Below are 13,877 nucleotides of genomic sequence, written 5' to 3'. Positions count from 1 at the left end.
TGTCCTTTGCAGTATAATTCCTCTGATTCCCTTTCTATCCTTATTGAGTTTGATCTAACTTCTCTTTTGACTTGGGTGTTCAAGACATCATCACATATTTTTTGCTGTATATCTTTATAAATTATATGCTTTATTATATATAAAGCATATAATTTATGCATATATAATTTAAGCATATCTTTATTATATGCTTGGGTTTTTGCCACAGTCTCTTCCCACACTAGTTTCTACTTTGGTCCTGCTATTTTTTTGTTTCTTTTAGTTTTGCCTCATAAACCAAGCCCTAAATACCAAAACAAATTCTCTGTTTTCAACATTCTTGAATCGGAAACAGTAAACTACATGAACCATCACTTGCCCTGGAACCACCAAACCAAGCCCAATTTCTATGGCTAAATCTGTGGATACAACTATTTGGAGCTTGGCATATGTATTTTCACAATACCTACGGTTAGGTTCTGTGCATCACAAAATTTCTAATCAAACCATGACGTAGCTAAAAACCTACTATCCAAGAGTTGAGTTTTAAGTCTCAGATATATTTGAATCTTTGGCTCAGATGGTAAAGAATCTGCCTGCAATGTGGGAGACCCAGGTTCGATTCCTGGGTCAGGAAGATCCCCTGGAGAAGTGAATGGCAACCCACTCCAGTATTCTTGCCTGGAGAATTCCATGGACAGAGGAGCCTGGTGGGCTACTGTCCATGGGGTTGCAAAGAGATGGACACAACTGAAGCGACTTAGCAGGTATATTTGAATCTTCAGTTACTGAGAACTCTGAAGGTGGGAAACCAGAGGGATAACAGCTTGTATACTGACCCCGGAAGGTGGTTCTCATGACAGCAGCCACCTATGTACCATGCAGAGGCATTCAGAGAGCATGTTTTAAAAATAAGCTGGAATTTATTTTCCGAATACTGAAAATGACACATCTGTTCTTCATTTGCCCTGGTAGGTGAACTTAGGCAATCAGTGAAATGGTACTAGTTCTCTGCTTTAGAAATTTTGCAAAAACATGTTGTAAAATGTAAGGAACAAGGAGTTATTTTCTGTCATAGGCCTGTTCTACAGGGTGATCCATGTACTCTGTGTTTCTTAATCTTTCTTCCCACTTGAGATGCCATCAAGGTAATAATGTTGATACTGAGTATATGGACTTCTTGATGTGTCTGAAATCTAGCCAGAGGCTGACTCCAACTCCTCTTCACAGGCTGGCTGCTGGAAAAATGATATAGTATCTGGTGCTAACTAGCTAGTGAATAAAAGAAGGAAGGAAGAAGAACATTAAATTGCTAAATCAGAAACAAAAAATGCAGGAACACCAGGAAATTAATTGAAGTCACCAATGTCAGGGAATAAATCTGATGCTGTCTCACCATCAGGATGCCAGCAGAGCCTTGATTCCTGTTCTTGGAAGAGCAGTGGGGAAATCAGTGCTGGCCCCAGCAGGGCTAGGTGGGAGTGACAGGTTAAGAAGTGTCTAGAAAGGCCTAAGGGGCTACGAGAGTTATTGGAACTTTCTCTGGGAATTTTCTGAAAATTAAAGTCATAAATCTCTTCATTAAGTTGTAAGTAGTTGGAAAATCTACTTTAAGAAAATCCATAAATATGAAGATTATCTCACTTGATACAAAGAGAGATTTTAAGTCAAATGCCAGGGATGAAATATACAATTTCTTAGGCATGAACCAAGAGTAAATAGAGGAAGCCTTGTGCTTTTAAATAAACACCCTCAGCAGGCTCAGACAGACACAGAATCTGCAGTCCCCAAAACATCTTCACTTGATAGAGAATAGTATATTACCTGTCTTTCATAAACACACAGAAGAAAGTTTCATAATAAAATGTGTTCCAAGATGCATTTGTAAATCAGTTGATTGGCATTGGAACATATATATATTTTTTAATACTAAATCCATAGTTCAGGTTCTTAGATGAATCCAAAAAATTACTTAAAATCATGCAGTTGAAAATCCGGACCATTCAAATGTTGAGTACAATGACCCAAGTTCTTTGAGTCCTAAGCTAAGCGAGCACCACAGATAGAGATCAGAGGAAAAGCAGTGTCCGTAGTAGTCCAGGAAGATAGTTCCTATGGCAACAAACATATGTATGCATTTGCCATGCATACGTCAAGAATCTTCAAGACATATAGCATAATATTCCCTCTATCGAAATCCCAACTTGACCTAAGTTTCTTTCCATTTCATTTATCAATTAAAAAGTGTTTTCATTCCATTTTAAAATAAAACTGCTACACCATAAGAGGTTTCATTCACTTTTTCTATCTCAACCCATGTTTTTCTTTCTAAAACCAAAATATAGAGCTTTTATTCTGCCAGTAATTTTCCTCCATGTTCCAGGGACCCATGATAAGACCTGTAATATAATTTGTCACTCTTTAAGCATAAGAAACCATTAGCCTTTGTCTACCTCTTCCTCACAGAGGCTTTTATTGCTGTCTTCTTTCTCACTTATCCCTTGAGAAACAGTTCCTTCCAAATTGAAACTTACCAAAAACACTAGTTTTGCTCGACCCACAGTAAGACCTAACAGTACCAAAATGTATGAGTTTGGAACAGAGAAAGGTTTATTGTAGGGACCTGCAAGGGGTGGCTCACGCCTGAAAAACCCCAAATTCCCCAAAGGCTTTCAGCAAATCCATTTCATAGGAAAGGTGAGGGAGGGCTGTGGTTGGTTGCTGCAAATTTCTTGGTGTCAGAGTCTTTGTTCTTGACATCATGGTCAGGTAATAATGTTCCTATAAATCTCTACCAAACAAATACTATTTTCTGTTCTGGAAAGAAAGGGCAAGGTTCCCAGGTACAACATTCACCCTCTGAGGTCTAGGCCCTGGCTAAGGGGAGGGGGTCCCTGCAAGGCCCAGTTACCCTGCCCAGGAATATTCCTCCAGCCCCGAGTCTGGGTCAGCCTGCCAGGGCTAACAAGGCAGATCTCAGTTGGAAGTTCCCTGAGGGCCAGGGCCCCATACCCTGCCCAACTGTCATCACTGAGGGAGCCAGGAGCCCAGGAGCCAAGTAGGCCTCAGGTTCCTCAGTCCTCCCAAACAGCAGGGCTGAAGCCTTACAGACAGTGTCCCATCGCACACTGCCACTTCCATTAGGTCCCAGAGGTGATGGGAAAGAGGCTCACGGCCACCTCAATGCTTCAGCTTGGCCAGTTGGTGGCCTTGGCAAGGGCTATGGAGCCCCGAAGGCTGGCCTGAGACCAGGTGAGCTGGAGAGCTCTCGGGAGAAAGCCGGTATCCACCTCTTCTTACCTCACTGCCTGAAGACTGCCACTCCACCAACCAAGACCGAACAGGCCTCTACCAACCGGTTGCTCATTGACCTCGGTTCCCCGGGGGAGGGGCCCACTGCAGGGTCGACCAATGACTGAGCAGAACCTCTAACCGCCGCCCTAACCTTCCAGTTAGTGGTCTCGTGGAAACAGTTGCCTGGTAATGGTGCTAAGGGCTGCACTCCGCCCTGCTCTTTTGTAAAACCACCAATCATTTGTATTTAGAGAACCGTTTATGTTTGTGTTCCCAGCCTTTGCCAGGGATACTAAACTCACATTTCAATGTTCTCCAACAATAAATCTCAATCAAAAATGCCCCTGCCTTACATGTTCCAGAATGACATATTCACCAGGCTCCTCTGTCCGTGGGATTTCCCAGGCAAGAATACCGGAGTGGGTTGCCATTTCCTTCTCCAGGGATCAAACTTGCATCTCCTGCATTAGCAGGTGGATTCTTTACCACTGACTGAGCCACCAGGGAAAGCATACAGCCACTACTTATAATTCCCTATTGAATTTATGATTGACATAATAAATTCTGGGATTCTGAATTAAGAATTAATTCTGGGATTTTAAGTGTCTAGACCAAAAAAGAAGGTTCTGTTTGTCATTCTCCCCTCCTATTGCCCTCTTTTCCTCTCTCTATTCAAGTCTTTTTTTCCAGAAAGTTGCTCAGCCACGCACTCTTCCAGAGCTTGATTCTTACACTTCATTTTTCAAGCAAGACATGCTACTGAGATAAGGTCTTGGCTGACTTACATTCTGGCCCAGCAGCTGTAATTACCTGCTGTGTAGACTGTCCCCCAGTACAGCAGGGGGAATTTTATTAGAAACGCCAGTGGGTTTTGTGTAAATAGTCATTCTAAGTCGTTAGTGACCATTCTCATTCCCAAGATTGCCATGAAAAATTACGTGTTAGCATCAAACCTAGCTCAGTGTAAGCTTTCAAGTTCCCAGCCAGTCTCAGGAGGCCCTACATCTCTTCCCTCTTGAGATATTCTTTGTCTGCTGGCCAACACATAGCCGAGAAGCAGGCAGACGGGTGTACAACCTCATGAAATTCAGCCCAGTTCTTCCAACTTTCTAAGTATCATTTCCTGCTTGCCTTGAATTAAGTGAGAGTTGTTGTGGTGTCATACAGTATTCACCAAGTACAGTATACTACAGTTCACCTTTCCAGAGGTGTCTGAAACATTCAAGACTTAAGTCATGTTACATTGACTCCAAGTGATAATTTAGTTCATACTTCATACTGTTGGCCAAAAATTCAATTTTCTATTGTCTACTTAGTTCCTGACTTTATTTCTAGTCTTAATAACTTTAAAAAAAATTATTTTATAGTAATAACTACTCTGACATTATCACTTTAATGAAAATGTTAAAATTAATTATAAATGCAAAGTTTTAGTTCACTAAAGTGTTATTTTCTATTTTTAAAAGGAGAATGTTCATTAGCCATAAATATCTGGTTTCTAGCAGATTCAAGTGACTTGGTTCTGCTTAAGACAAAAAGTTTCATCACCAGAGGTGATAGAACACAAATTACAGACAACAATCCCACTAATCCACATTGGCAAGAAAAAACAACAAAACAAATTAGTGTAACTCTAGATAAAATTCCTATTTCTTACCAAGGGTTTCACCAGCAATCCTCTTAGGATGAAAAGTTCAGCACACTTGTGATATTGGGGAAATCCCAATTTGAGGCAAAGGTAGTTTGGAGTAGCTATTGGCATCTCATTGAGTAACAATAATAAAGCATTCTACACATGTATGCCTGTTTCCATTTCAGTGGAAGAAATCAAGTGGCATCTGGGTTTGAAGCTCTTATGACTAGGAGAGGGAGTGTATCATAAGGGTTAGGTGTATAACCCCAGAAACATACTTGAATGAGTTTGCAGCCCATTCTACACAATCAGTGTATGTGCGAGCGTGCTAAGTTGTTTCAGACTTGTTCATCTCTTTGTGACCCTATGGACCGTTGACCCAGGAAACAAACTTACATCTCTTACATCTCTTGTACTGGGAGGTGGGTTCTTTACCATCAGCACCACCTAGGAGGCCCAACACAATAAATAACATTAAACGAGTTACTCAAGGTCTTTGTGTCTCAGTTTTTGCATTTTTAAAATGGGGATGATAATAATAACCAAATTTTAGGGATATTGTAAACATCTAGAACAGTACCTGGTCCAAAAAAAAAAATAAATTAACAAATGTTAAGTCCATGGCTATAGCTGTGAAAGCAAGACTATATTTTTATTTTTAAAGCTCTCAGTGGCTGCAGCTAATGAGGTTGTGACTAGCCCTCTTAACATTTCATTCACACATTTTCAGTAAACCGAATGCAATGAGAGCAAAAGAAATCATTCTGAACTGAGAATAGGGTTATAGTGACTGTCTTGGCCACCAACTGATGGTGATCATAAATGATTTGGGCTCTCTATTTCCTTATCTGAAGACTGAAGGGAGTAAAATTTATATCTCTAAGGTTCCTCTAGATCTTACAAAAGAGGCTGTACTATCTTGAAACAATTGGGATGCAATTTTTTAACAACCATTTTTCAACAGGTATGTTTCCATGCTTGCTTTTAGATGTTTTTCTTCTTTTAAACTTTAAATTGAAGGTTTGTGTTAACTGAAATAGGATTTCATGAATTTTGAACCAGAAATACAACAAAATGCATTTTTATACCAGAGTCAATAATAGCATATTATACTCTAAATGAAGATAATTTTTTAAAACATAAACTTCTAGTTTAGGGCAACTTGGAAAATAAGGACTTCAATTAAGAGCTATATAAAGGAAAGACAGGGAGATAAGAGAAAACAAGTGGAACTCTTAAAGGAGAATTTAAATTACACTTTTAGAAAGCATTTTTAAAATAGAGTCATCTTTGCAGGGAGCACATAGTCTTGAAGGGAGGTGCTAAAGAGTCAGAAAGAAGACAAATCAATTACAATCTTCAAAGATAGTATTATCTCAAGGAAACAGATGAGTGCCTCAAGAGAAAAGTTGGTTAAGAAAAAAACCTGATAAAAGAGAACAAAGGGATTTTCCAGATAAATAGAGGGATAATGAAAAGATATGTGGATCAGGAGGAAGATTTTTTTTTTTAAGTTATAAAGCAATCGGGACAATAGGGGAAATTTGGATATGGACAACACATTAGGTAACAGTGTGGTGTCGATGATAATTTCTTCAGTGATAATAAGATTGTGGTTATGTAGGAGAATGTCTTATTAGAAGATATATGCTCAAGTATTTAAGGGTAAGTAAAGTGAAAAGATGCCACTTATTCTCAACTGGTTCAGGAGGGAAATGTTAAAGAAAAAGAAACAGTAAATGTGGCAAAATATTGGCAATCATGAACATGGGTGAACAATCTGCAAGTGTTCATTGTATTTTTCTTGTAATTTGACTATAGGTTTGACTTTTAAAAAAGAGTTCTCAAAATTAAAAAAATTCACATATAACCTTTGAATAAATGTTATTGTTTACCAAAAAAAAAAAATGAGCTTTCAGATGTATTTGACCCTTGTCCATTCTCCTCCTCCCCTATCAAAGGAGGAGTGTGTGAAAATGAATCAGTAGTTGCTGATTGGTTCACACATCAGAACACCAGGGGCTTTGGAGGTTAGCGCTCTCCTTGTAATTAGAGCCAGTTATTTTGTGGTATCTATTGGGTAACACCGAGAGAAAAAAAAAATGGGAACCTCTAAATGTAAAGTCAGCCAGTGGTGAGAATAAAGCTAGCAAGGGGAATTTCTTCCCCTAAATTGAGGTGATGTAAAGTCTTGAGTGGATAAACAAGAAGGGATAACTCAATACTTAGAGCCATATGGCTCACATCTCTTGGGGAGGTATTAGTGGTGGAAAAGAAACTGATTTTGGTAGTCTATTGAGCCTCTTTTAATTATAAAAAATCAACTTGTCTAAAACTACAAAAGGTGAAAAAAATTTTAAAGGAACCCTTGAAAGGCGGAATTTTTCTTAATGAGAAAGCATTCTATCACCATTTTAAATTTAAAATTATAATGAACAATTCTAGCAAGGAGAAAAAGAAATGGTGTTCCCATACATTGCTGATTTCTGCATAAATTAGTGCAGCATTTTTTGTAAATAATTTCACAAGAATTGTCAAGAGTTAAAAAAATTCTTTTCCTATAATCATTTTTCACAATGTATCTTAACGAAGGAGAGAAAAGTAAGGGAGAAGGAGGTGAGGGAAGAAAAAATGAAAGAGGGCAAGAAAGAAGTGAAAAAGAGAGGAAGAAAGGTGAGCTATATATAATAAGATGGTCATTGCAGATATCTACAAAAACAAAAAGAGAGGCTAAAAAGAGAGGAGGAAAAAGAAAGAAAATGCCCAGTAATGATGACATGTTTGCATAATGCACATCAACGTTTGTTGTTGTCCTTCATTCACTGTCATGTCCAACATCAAACCCAAGTACATAAAATATTTTGCAAATGGTAAAACTATACATACATACTAGGTCTCTTCAGTCGTATTCAACTATTTGCAGTCCTATGGACTGTAGCCAGCCAGACTGTCCATGGGATTCTCCAGGCAAGAATACTGGAGTGGGTTGCCATTGCCTTCTCAAGGGGATCTTCCATACCCAGCGATCAAACCCGTGTGTTTTACATCTCCTGCTCTGGTAGGCAGGTCCTTTACCACTAGCACCATCTCGGAAGCCTGTAACACCATACAGGAAGAAGGAAAAATGCGTAGAGTGCCAAGCACATAGAATTAACAATGGCATCTACATTTTTAATTCAACTATGTAAAGTCATGAAGCACAAAGATATTGATCTGTTGGATTATAACCAGGATGGGAATTGGGTTTATCCTTTTTAAATCGCCATTGCTATTGTTACAAGAAGAGACTTGAGTTTAATTATTCTCTGAATAGTTTAGGGCATGCAAGCGGCTTTGTTATTGTTGTTGTTTAGTTGCTAAGTTGTGTCCAACTCTTTTGTGACCCCATGGACTGTAGCCCACTATGCTTCTCTGTCATGGGATTTCCCAGGCCATTTCTTTCTCCAGGGCATCTTCTCAACCCAGGGGTCAAACTCATGTCTTCTGCACTGGCAGGCCATTGAGGCACCAGAGAAGCCCATGCATGCAGCAAAGTATACTAAATTGAATATAAATTTGGGGGCATCAGTAAATATAAATTCTCTCTCCACCTCTACTGCAGACTGTCCATATGAAATTATATTAAACCCCTATATTCCTCAGCCTGTTCTTACATAAAGAAATCTAAAGACACGAAAATAATATTTACAAGATTAGAAAAACAATACATGCCAATTTGATGAGACTACTTATTTTAGGTTTTCACCTTTACAGTGTGACTCTGATACTGGCAACACATCTATTTGTCATTTTCAGGAAACTTGGTTTAGAAGGTCATATAGTACACCAGAGGTTAGCATATGGCTCTAGAGTTAGGTAAATCTGAATCCGTTTTGTACATTGAAAATCCTTGAGAATATTTGTTAGCAACTTTCTGCACCTTTGCTTCCCTATCTGTAAACTGAGTAAAAACTACACCTGTTGTAGGGCTATCATGAAGACGAAATGAGTTGCTATATATAAAGTGGTTAGCACAATGTCTGACATACGAGGATGCTAGGTAAACATCAGGGATTGCTGTTGGTCTCTTTAATTTCTTTAAAAAGGGATGGTCAGAAACACTATAGGGCCCGGTTCTCTATTTGAACTCATTTATAGTAAGTCAGAGTATTCAGTGGGTAATGCTCCTTGAAAACATCTTCAGTGGCATAATTCTATCACCATATAAGATACATTAAATAATATATTATTGGGCTATATTACATGATATATAAAATTATATAGGGTTGTGGGAGATTTTAAAAGAAAAACTTTACAAAGTTATGTCCAGATGTGTTACTTCTCAAGCCCCATAGAATACGTGCAGTTGAGAGGAAACTGAAGAGTAAGTTTAGGCTCTTCCTGGAACTAGCTCTGAAAGAGTTCATTTTCCTAATGCCTCTTGCTGCATTCATAATACCCAAATTCAGGATTTGAATACCCCAGAAGATATTGAGACATTTTTAGATAATCTGCATCCCTTTGTTTCTCTAGAAAAGTCAATTACAGAATCATGGGAATTCATCCAAACTTCTTTGAGGGACTGGTCTAATCCAGCCATAATCAAGAAATAGAGAAGTTGACCAAGAATGTCTCTGTAAAATAAGCAGAAAATTTGATGCTAATAAAAACACCTAAATAATAGAAAATAAATATGCAGATTGCATCCTGTTATTACTCACCAAGCAGTTCTGGACACTTAAATAAGGCTGTGTATTAGCACAGTGGAGAAACAGGGGGCACTATTTTTGATTGCAGGAAACTTGCACTTTATGTGATCAAAATATATGTGTGAAAAAATAAATCATGGTGAACTATTAAATGCATCCAAAATACAGTCCTGATAGCACGATTGTGAATGAGCTTTAAAACCTAAAGTCTTCATTCTGGCAGGTAGTAATCTTTAGGTTCTTTTTAGTTCCACAAATAACTTAGGTCTTGAACTTTCAACACCTCATTAACTGAAAGGAGAGGCTGGGGCAATCAGTGTTGCAATAGCATGACTGCTCTTTTTTTTTTTTTTTTTAACTCTCTCAGCCACCAACGGATAGCTGCAAAGCTGCTTCTACTAAGAATGTGTCGAGAGAGTTTCAAGGCTCACCAAAGTTCACTCTTTTGCCGTCAGAGGTACAATTAGACATTTGATGCATCGCTTAGGTTAGTTATAAAGGAAGCATCTCATTGGATTAATAAACACTGAGGTTGTTGCCCTAGAAATGAGGGAAAATAGTACAAAATAATTCAGTTTGCTCTATCTGGTTGGCACTTGGCAGTGTTAGTTACTTGGCAGGTCAACGTGACCCGGGTTAAGTCACAAAAGACCACATGCGTTAGGTGTGGAAGCAAGTCAAGTGATGCTAGCACATGTCACACAAAGCATTCTGTGCACATTATCAAGTTCAAGTACCACACAATATGAGCTGGCTTTCCTCTGTGGACTAAAAGCTAAGTTGTTCTTCCACTTATTTGATTGATAAAGATACTTTATTTTGGAGCAAAATTTCACCAAAAGTAGTCTCCAAATGTATTTCTAAATTCTAGGAGTTTGAAAAATATACTGGTAGAGTAAGAGAGTCCATTCCTGGAAAAAGTCTTTCAAAATATATGTATAATCTACAGCCCAAATGCATTAGAAAGCAACTCTGCTTGGACATATCAAAAGTGACTTCTAAGTAAGCACAAACTTGGCACTTTGTTTTACTGTGATAATAGAAATGACAGTTAAAAAGTTTATCTTTTTTCTTCCTAGAACAATATCTAACCTGTTTTAAGCTCTTGATAAGTAGTTCTTGAATAAATGAATAACTCTTTGACTAGCCTAGGAAAGTAGACTCCATTTGGCATTTATGCCTATGATTAATCTCCTGGTAATTTCCACTGGTATTTTAGGGACAAGTTTTGATACTCTAATCCTTTGAGATTCAAAATTTGGCCCACAGAGAAGCATCATCAATGTCACCGGAGAGCCTGTGAAAACTACAGTATTTCAGGCCTAATGAACCAGCATCTTCACGTTATGTGTGTGCATGCTCAGTCATGCCCAACTTTTTGCGACCCCCCCTAGACTGTAGCCTGTCAGGCTCCAGGCAAGAATATTGGAGTGGAGTACCATTTCCTACTCCAGGAGATCTTCCTGACCCAGGGATCAAGCCTGCATCTCCTGTGTCTCCTGCATCGGCAGGTGGATTCTTTACCACTAGTGCCACGTGGGTGTGATAAAGGTTGAAAAAACCTGATTTAAAACAGGTGACATAGTTTTAAAATCAACACACAAGCCTGCCTTCAGAGGAGACACAAGGGGAGAAAATCTCACAAATGGCAACAGGACCAAATGTGAGGTTTGGAAGGTCAAAAATTTTACTCATACGTGATATATGGTAGATACATGAAGTCAAATGCCTGTATCAAAGGAGTTATGACGCTTCAGGTAAGTTTCTTAACCGTTCTTAGAATTATCTGTTTAAAAAAAGAAAAGAAAAGGCCAAAGTAGATATCTTCTAGCCATAACGAGACTTTTCTCTTGCCCTCAAGTGCCTCGGGCTTTGTTTCCCAGAAATTAACTGGGGCATCTTTTTCACCCTAGATCACTCTCGTTTGGCTACGGCACGTGCTTCCTGCCCATCTCCTGCCCCCTCCTCAACTCTGCCAGGTGCTGTACACATTCTGCGTAGACTTCTAGTCCATGAAAATGTAAAAACAGCATTTATTCTGAAAAGCCTTGTCATTTCAGACAGCTCAGGAAAGAGTTTACCCGTATGTATTGCATTCACGTGTACTTGATTAATAGGGCACAATAAAAAAATGTCTAGGGAATCCCCTGGCAGTCCAGTGGTTAGGACTCTGTGTTTACTGCCAAGGACCCAGATTTGATCCCTGGTGTGGGCCCAGAAAAATCCCAGAAGCTGTGTGGCAGAGCTAAAAACAAAAAGCAATCTTCCACAAAGATCTGTTTTGTACTTTTTTTAGTTTTATATTTGTTCTATTAACTTTAGAAGTTTTTTTTTAGTACTTTTAAAGGCGATTCCATAGAAAATAATTGCCTGTACAGCTTTCAGGAAAGTTAAAAGTTTTTATTTATATCCTTAGACTAGAGAAGTGCTGTGTGTGTGGCATGATTTAAGGAAAACATTGCTAATAAACACAGTGATTCTCAGCAAGTTATGACAAGTGGCCCTGAACACACCCCATTCTCACCACCAACACCCCATTGGGTGTTGGGACCTTCCATTTGCATAGTACAAAGACTCAGAACTGGAAAACCATATGTCTCTAAAGTAACCCTGATATGGTGACTGAAGGATATCATCAAATTCTTGCCACACCTCTCATCAAGCGTGCATGTAGTCTGAGAGGTGAGGTTTATTTCCCCTCCCCTTGATTCTAAACTAGCCCTTACACACACTTTGACAAATGGGATGTGGCAGCAATGGCTATATAACTTTCAAGGCTGGTCTTCAAAGATCTGTATATTCTACTTAACCCTTCCTGGAATGCTCCTCAGAAACCAGCCACCACTTAAGAAGTACAACTAACCAGGGATCACCGAGCAGTGAGGGAGCCCAGGCTAGCCCCGTACAGGGTGAGAACCCTTGTGGTGGAACACAGAAGTGCCATTTACATGAGGAAAGTTTGCTTGGAACTTCCAGTCCAGCTCCACCACCAGGTGAACGCAAATGAGTGAATGAGACAGCTCAGGCCATGTGGAGCAGAAAAACTTGCCCAAACTCTGCCTAAATTCCTGACCCAATCACGAGCAAGCAAAACTCTTGTTGATAGCACTGAGTATGGGAGTAATTTGTTACACAGCAGGAGCTAGCCAAAACACTTGGGGACCAATTATTTTCTCTTTTATTACTTTATCGGTTTTCTCCTATTTTAATATTTTTAACATTTTTATTTATTTATTTGGCTGTTCTGGGTCTTAGTTGTGGCTCAAGGGATATTCAGTCTTCGATGCAGCATGAAGATCTTTAATTGCAGCATGCTGGATCTTTTTAGTTGCTGGCACATGGGATCTAGCTCCCTGTCCAGGGATGGAGCCTGGGCCCCCTGCATTGGGAGCATGGAGTCTTAGCCACTGGACCATCAAGGAAGTTCCTTCTCCTATTTTAATCTGTCTGACTGGCCTGCCCATTCTGCTCTTGTATACCCTTCCTGGGAATTTTTTCCTGGAATCTTCATAGGAAACTCTGAAGGAGATAGGATGATTGGTTTAGTGAATTATCTCACCCTTACTGGACAGAACGTTTTGAACCAGTCAGTCTTACAGGTACCTACTCTGGTCAAATTAGTTCTGACTTTGCATGTAGAGCCTTTCCTCAGCAGAGCAATTCATGGGGGTATTGGGCATGACTGGCACCTGATCGGATTGTTCTGAATATTTTATGATTAAATCTTCAGCCCTCTGAATTAACCAATTATCCCATGCTAAAATGCAGATACTCCTTGCACACAAGAAACTACTCATTGTTTAAACTTCAATAAATGTATGAGAGTTTTCCAATATGATCTGGCTGAATCTGAACTTTAATGTTGGAAAAGGAAAAGAAGGCCTGATATCCGTGAACAGTTGGTAGAGGTACTAAAAAGAAATCAACAAGGACTTAAAGACTAGGAGATAGTGAAGGATAATTTTTTCTGGTTCAGCCTAGAGCAGGCCTTTGGCTTAAAGGTGGAGTGTTGATGAAAGATAGGATTTTTCTAGATATGTGGGGTCACTTGAGAAGTCATGTGAAGGCATAATATGGTGACTAAGTCTATGTGACAGTAAAGGAAGAGGAAGATGGAACAAGATACTTGAGGAATATAAGCAAGAGGTTGGAGCCTAGAAAAAGAGGAAGAGAACAGAAGTTTTGGGAAGTATAGAAAGTGTAATACCCTAAAGAGGTTGTTCACTGTCTATCCTTTTCTGGTAAATGCTATTAAATAATACTTAAAATCAGCATTTACACAA

The sequence above is a fragment of the Bos indicus x Bos taurus genome, chromosome 6, assembly GCF_003369695.1.
Source record: "Bos indicus x Bos taurus breed Angus x Brahman F1 hybrid chromosome 6, Bos_hybrid_MaternalHap_v2.0, whole genome shotgun sequence".
NCBI classification, from domain to species: domain Eukaryota; kingdom Metazoa; phylum Chordata; class Mammalia; order Artiodactyla; family Bovidae; genus Bos; species Bos indicus x Bos taurus.
Note: the sequence above shows the minus strand (reverse complement) of the source record.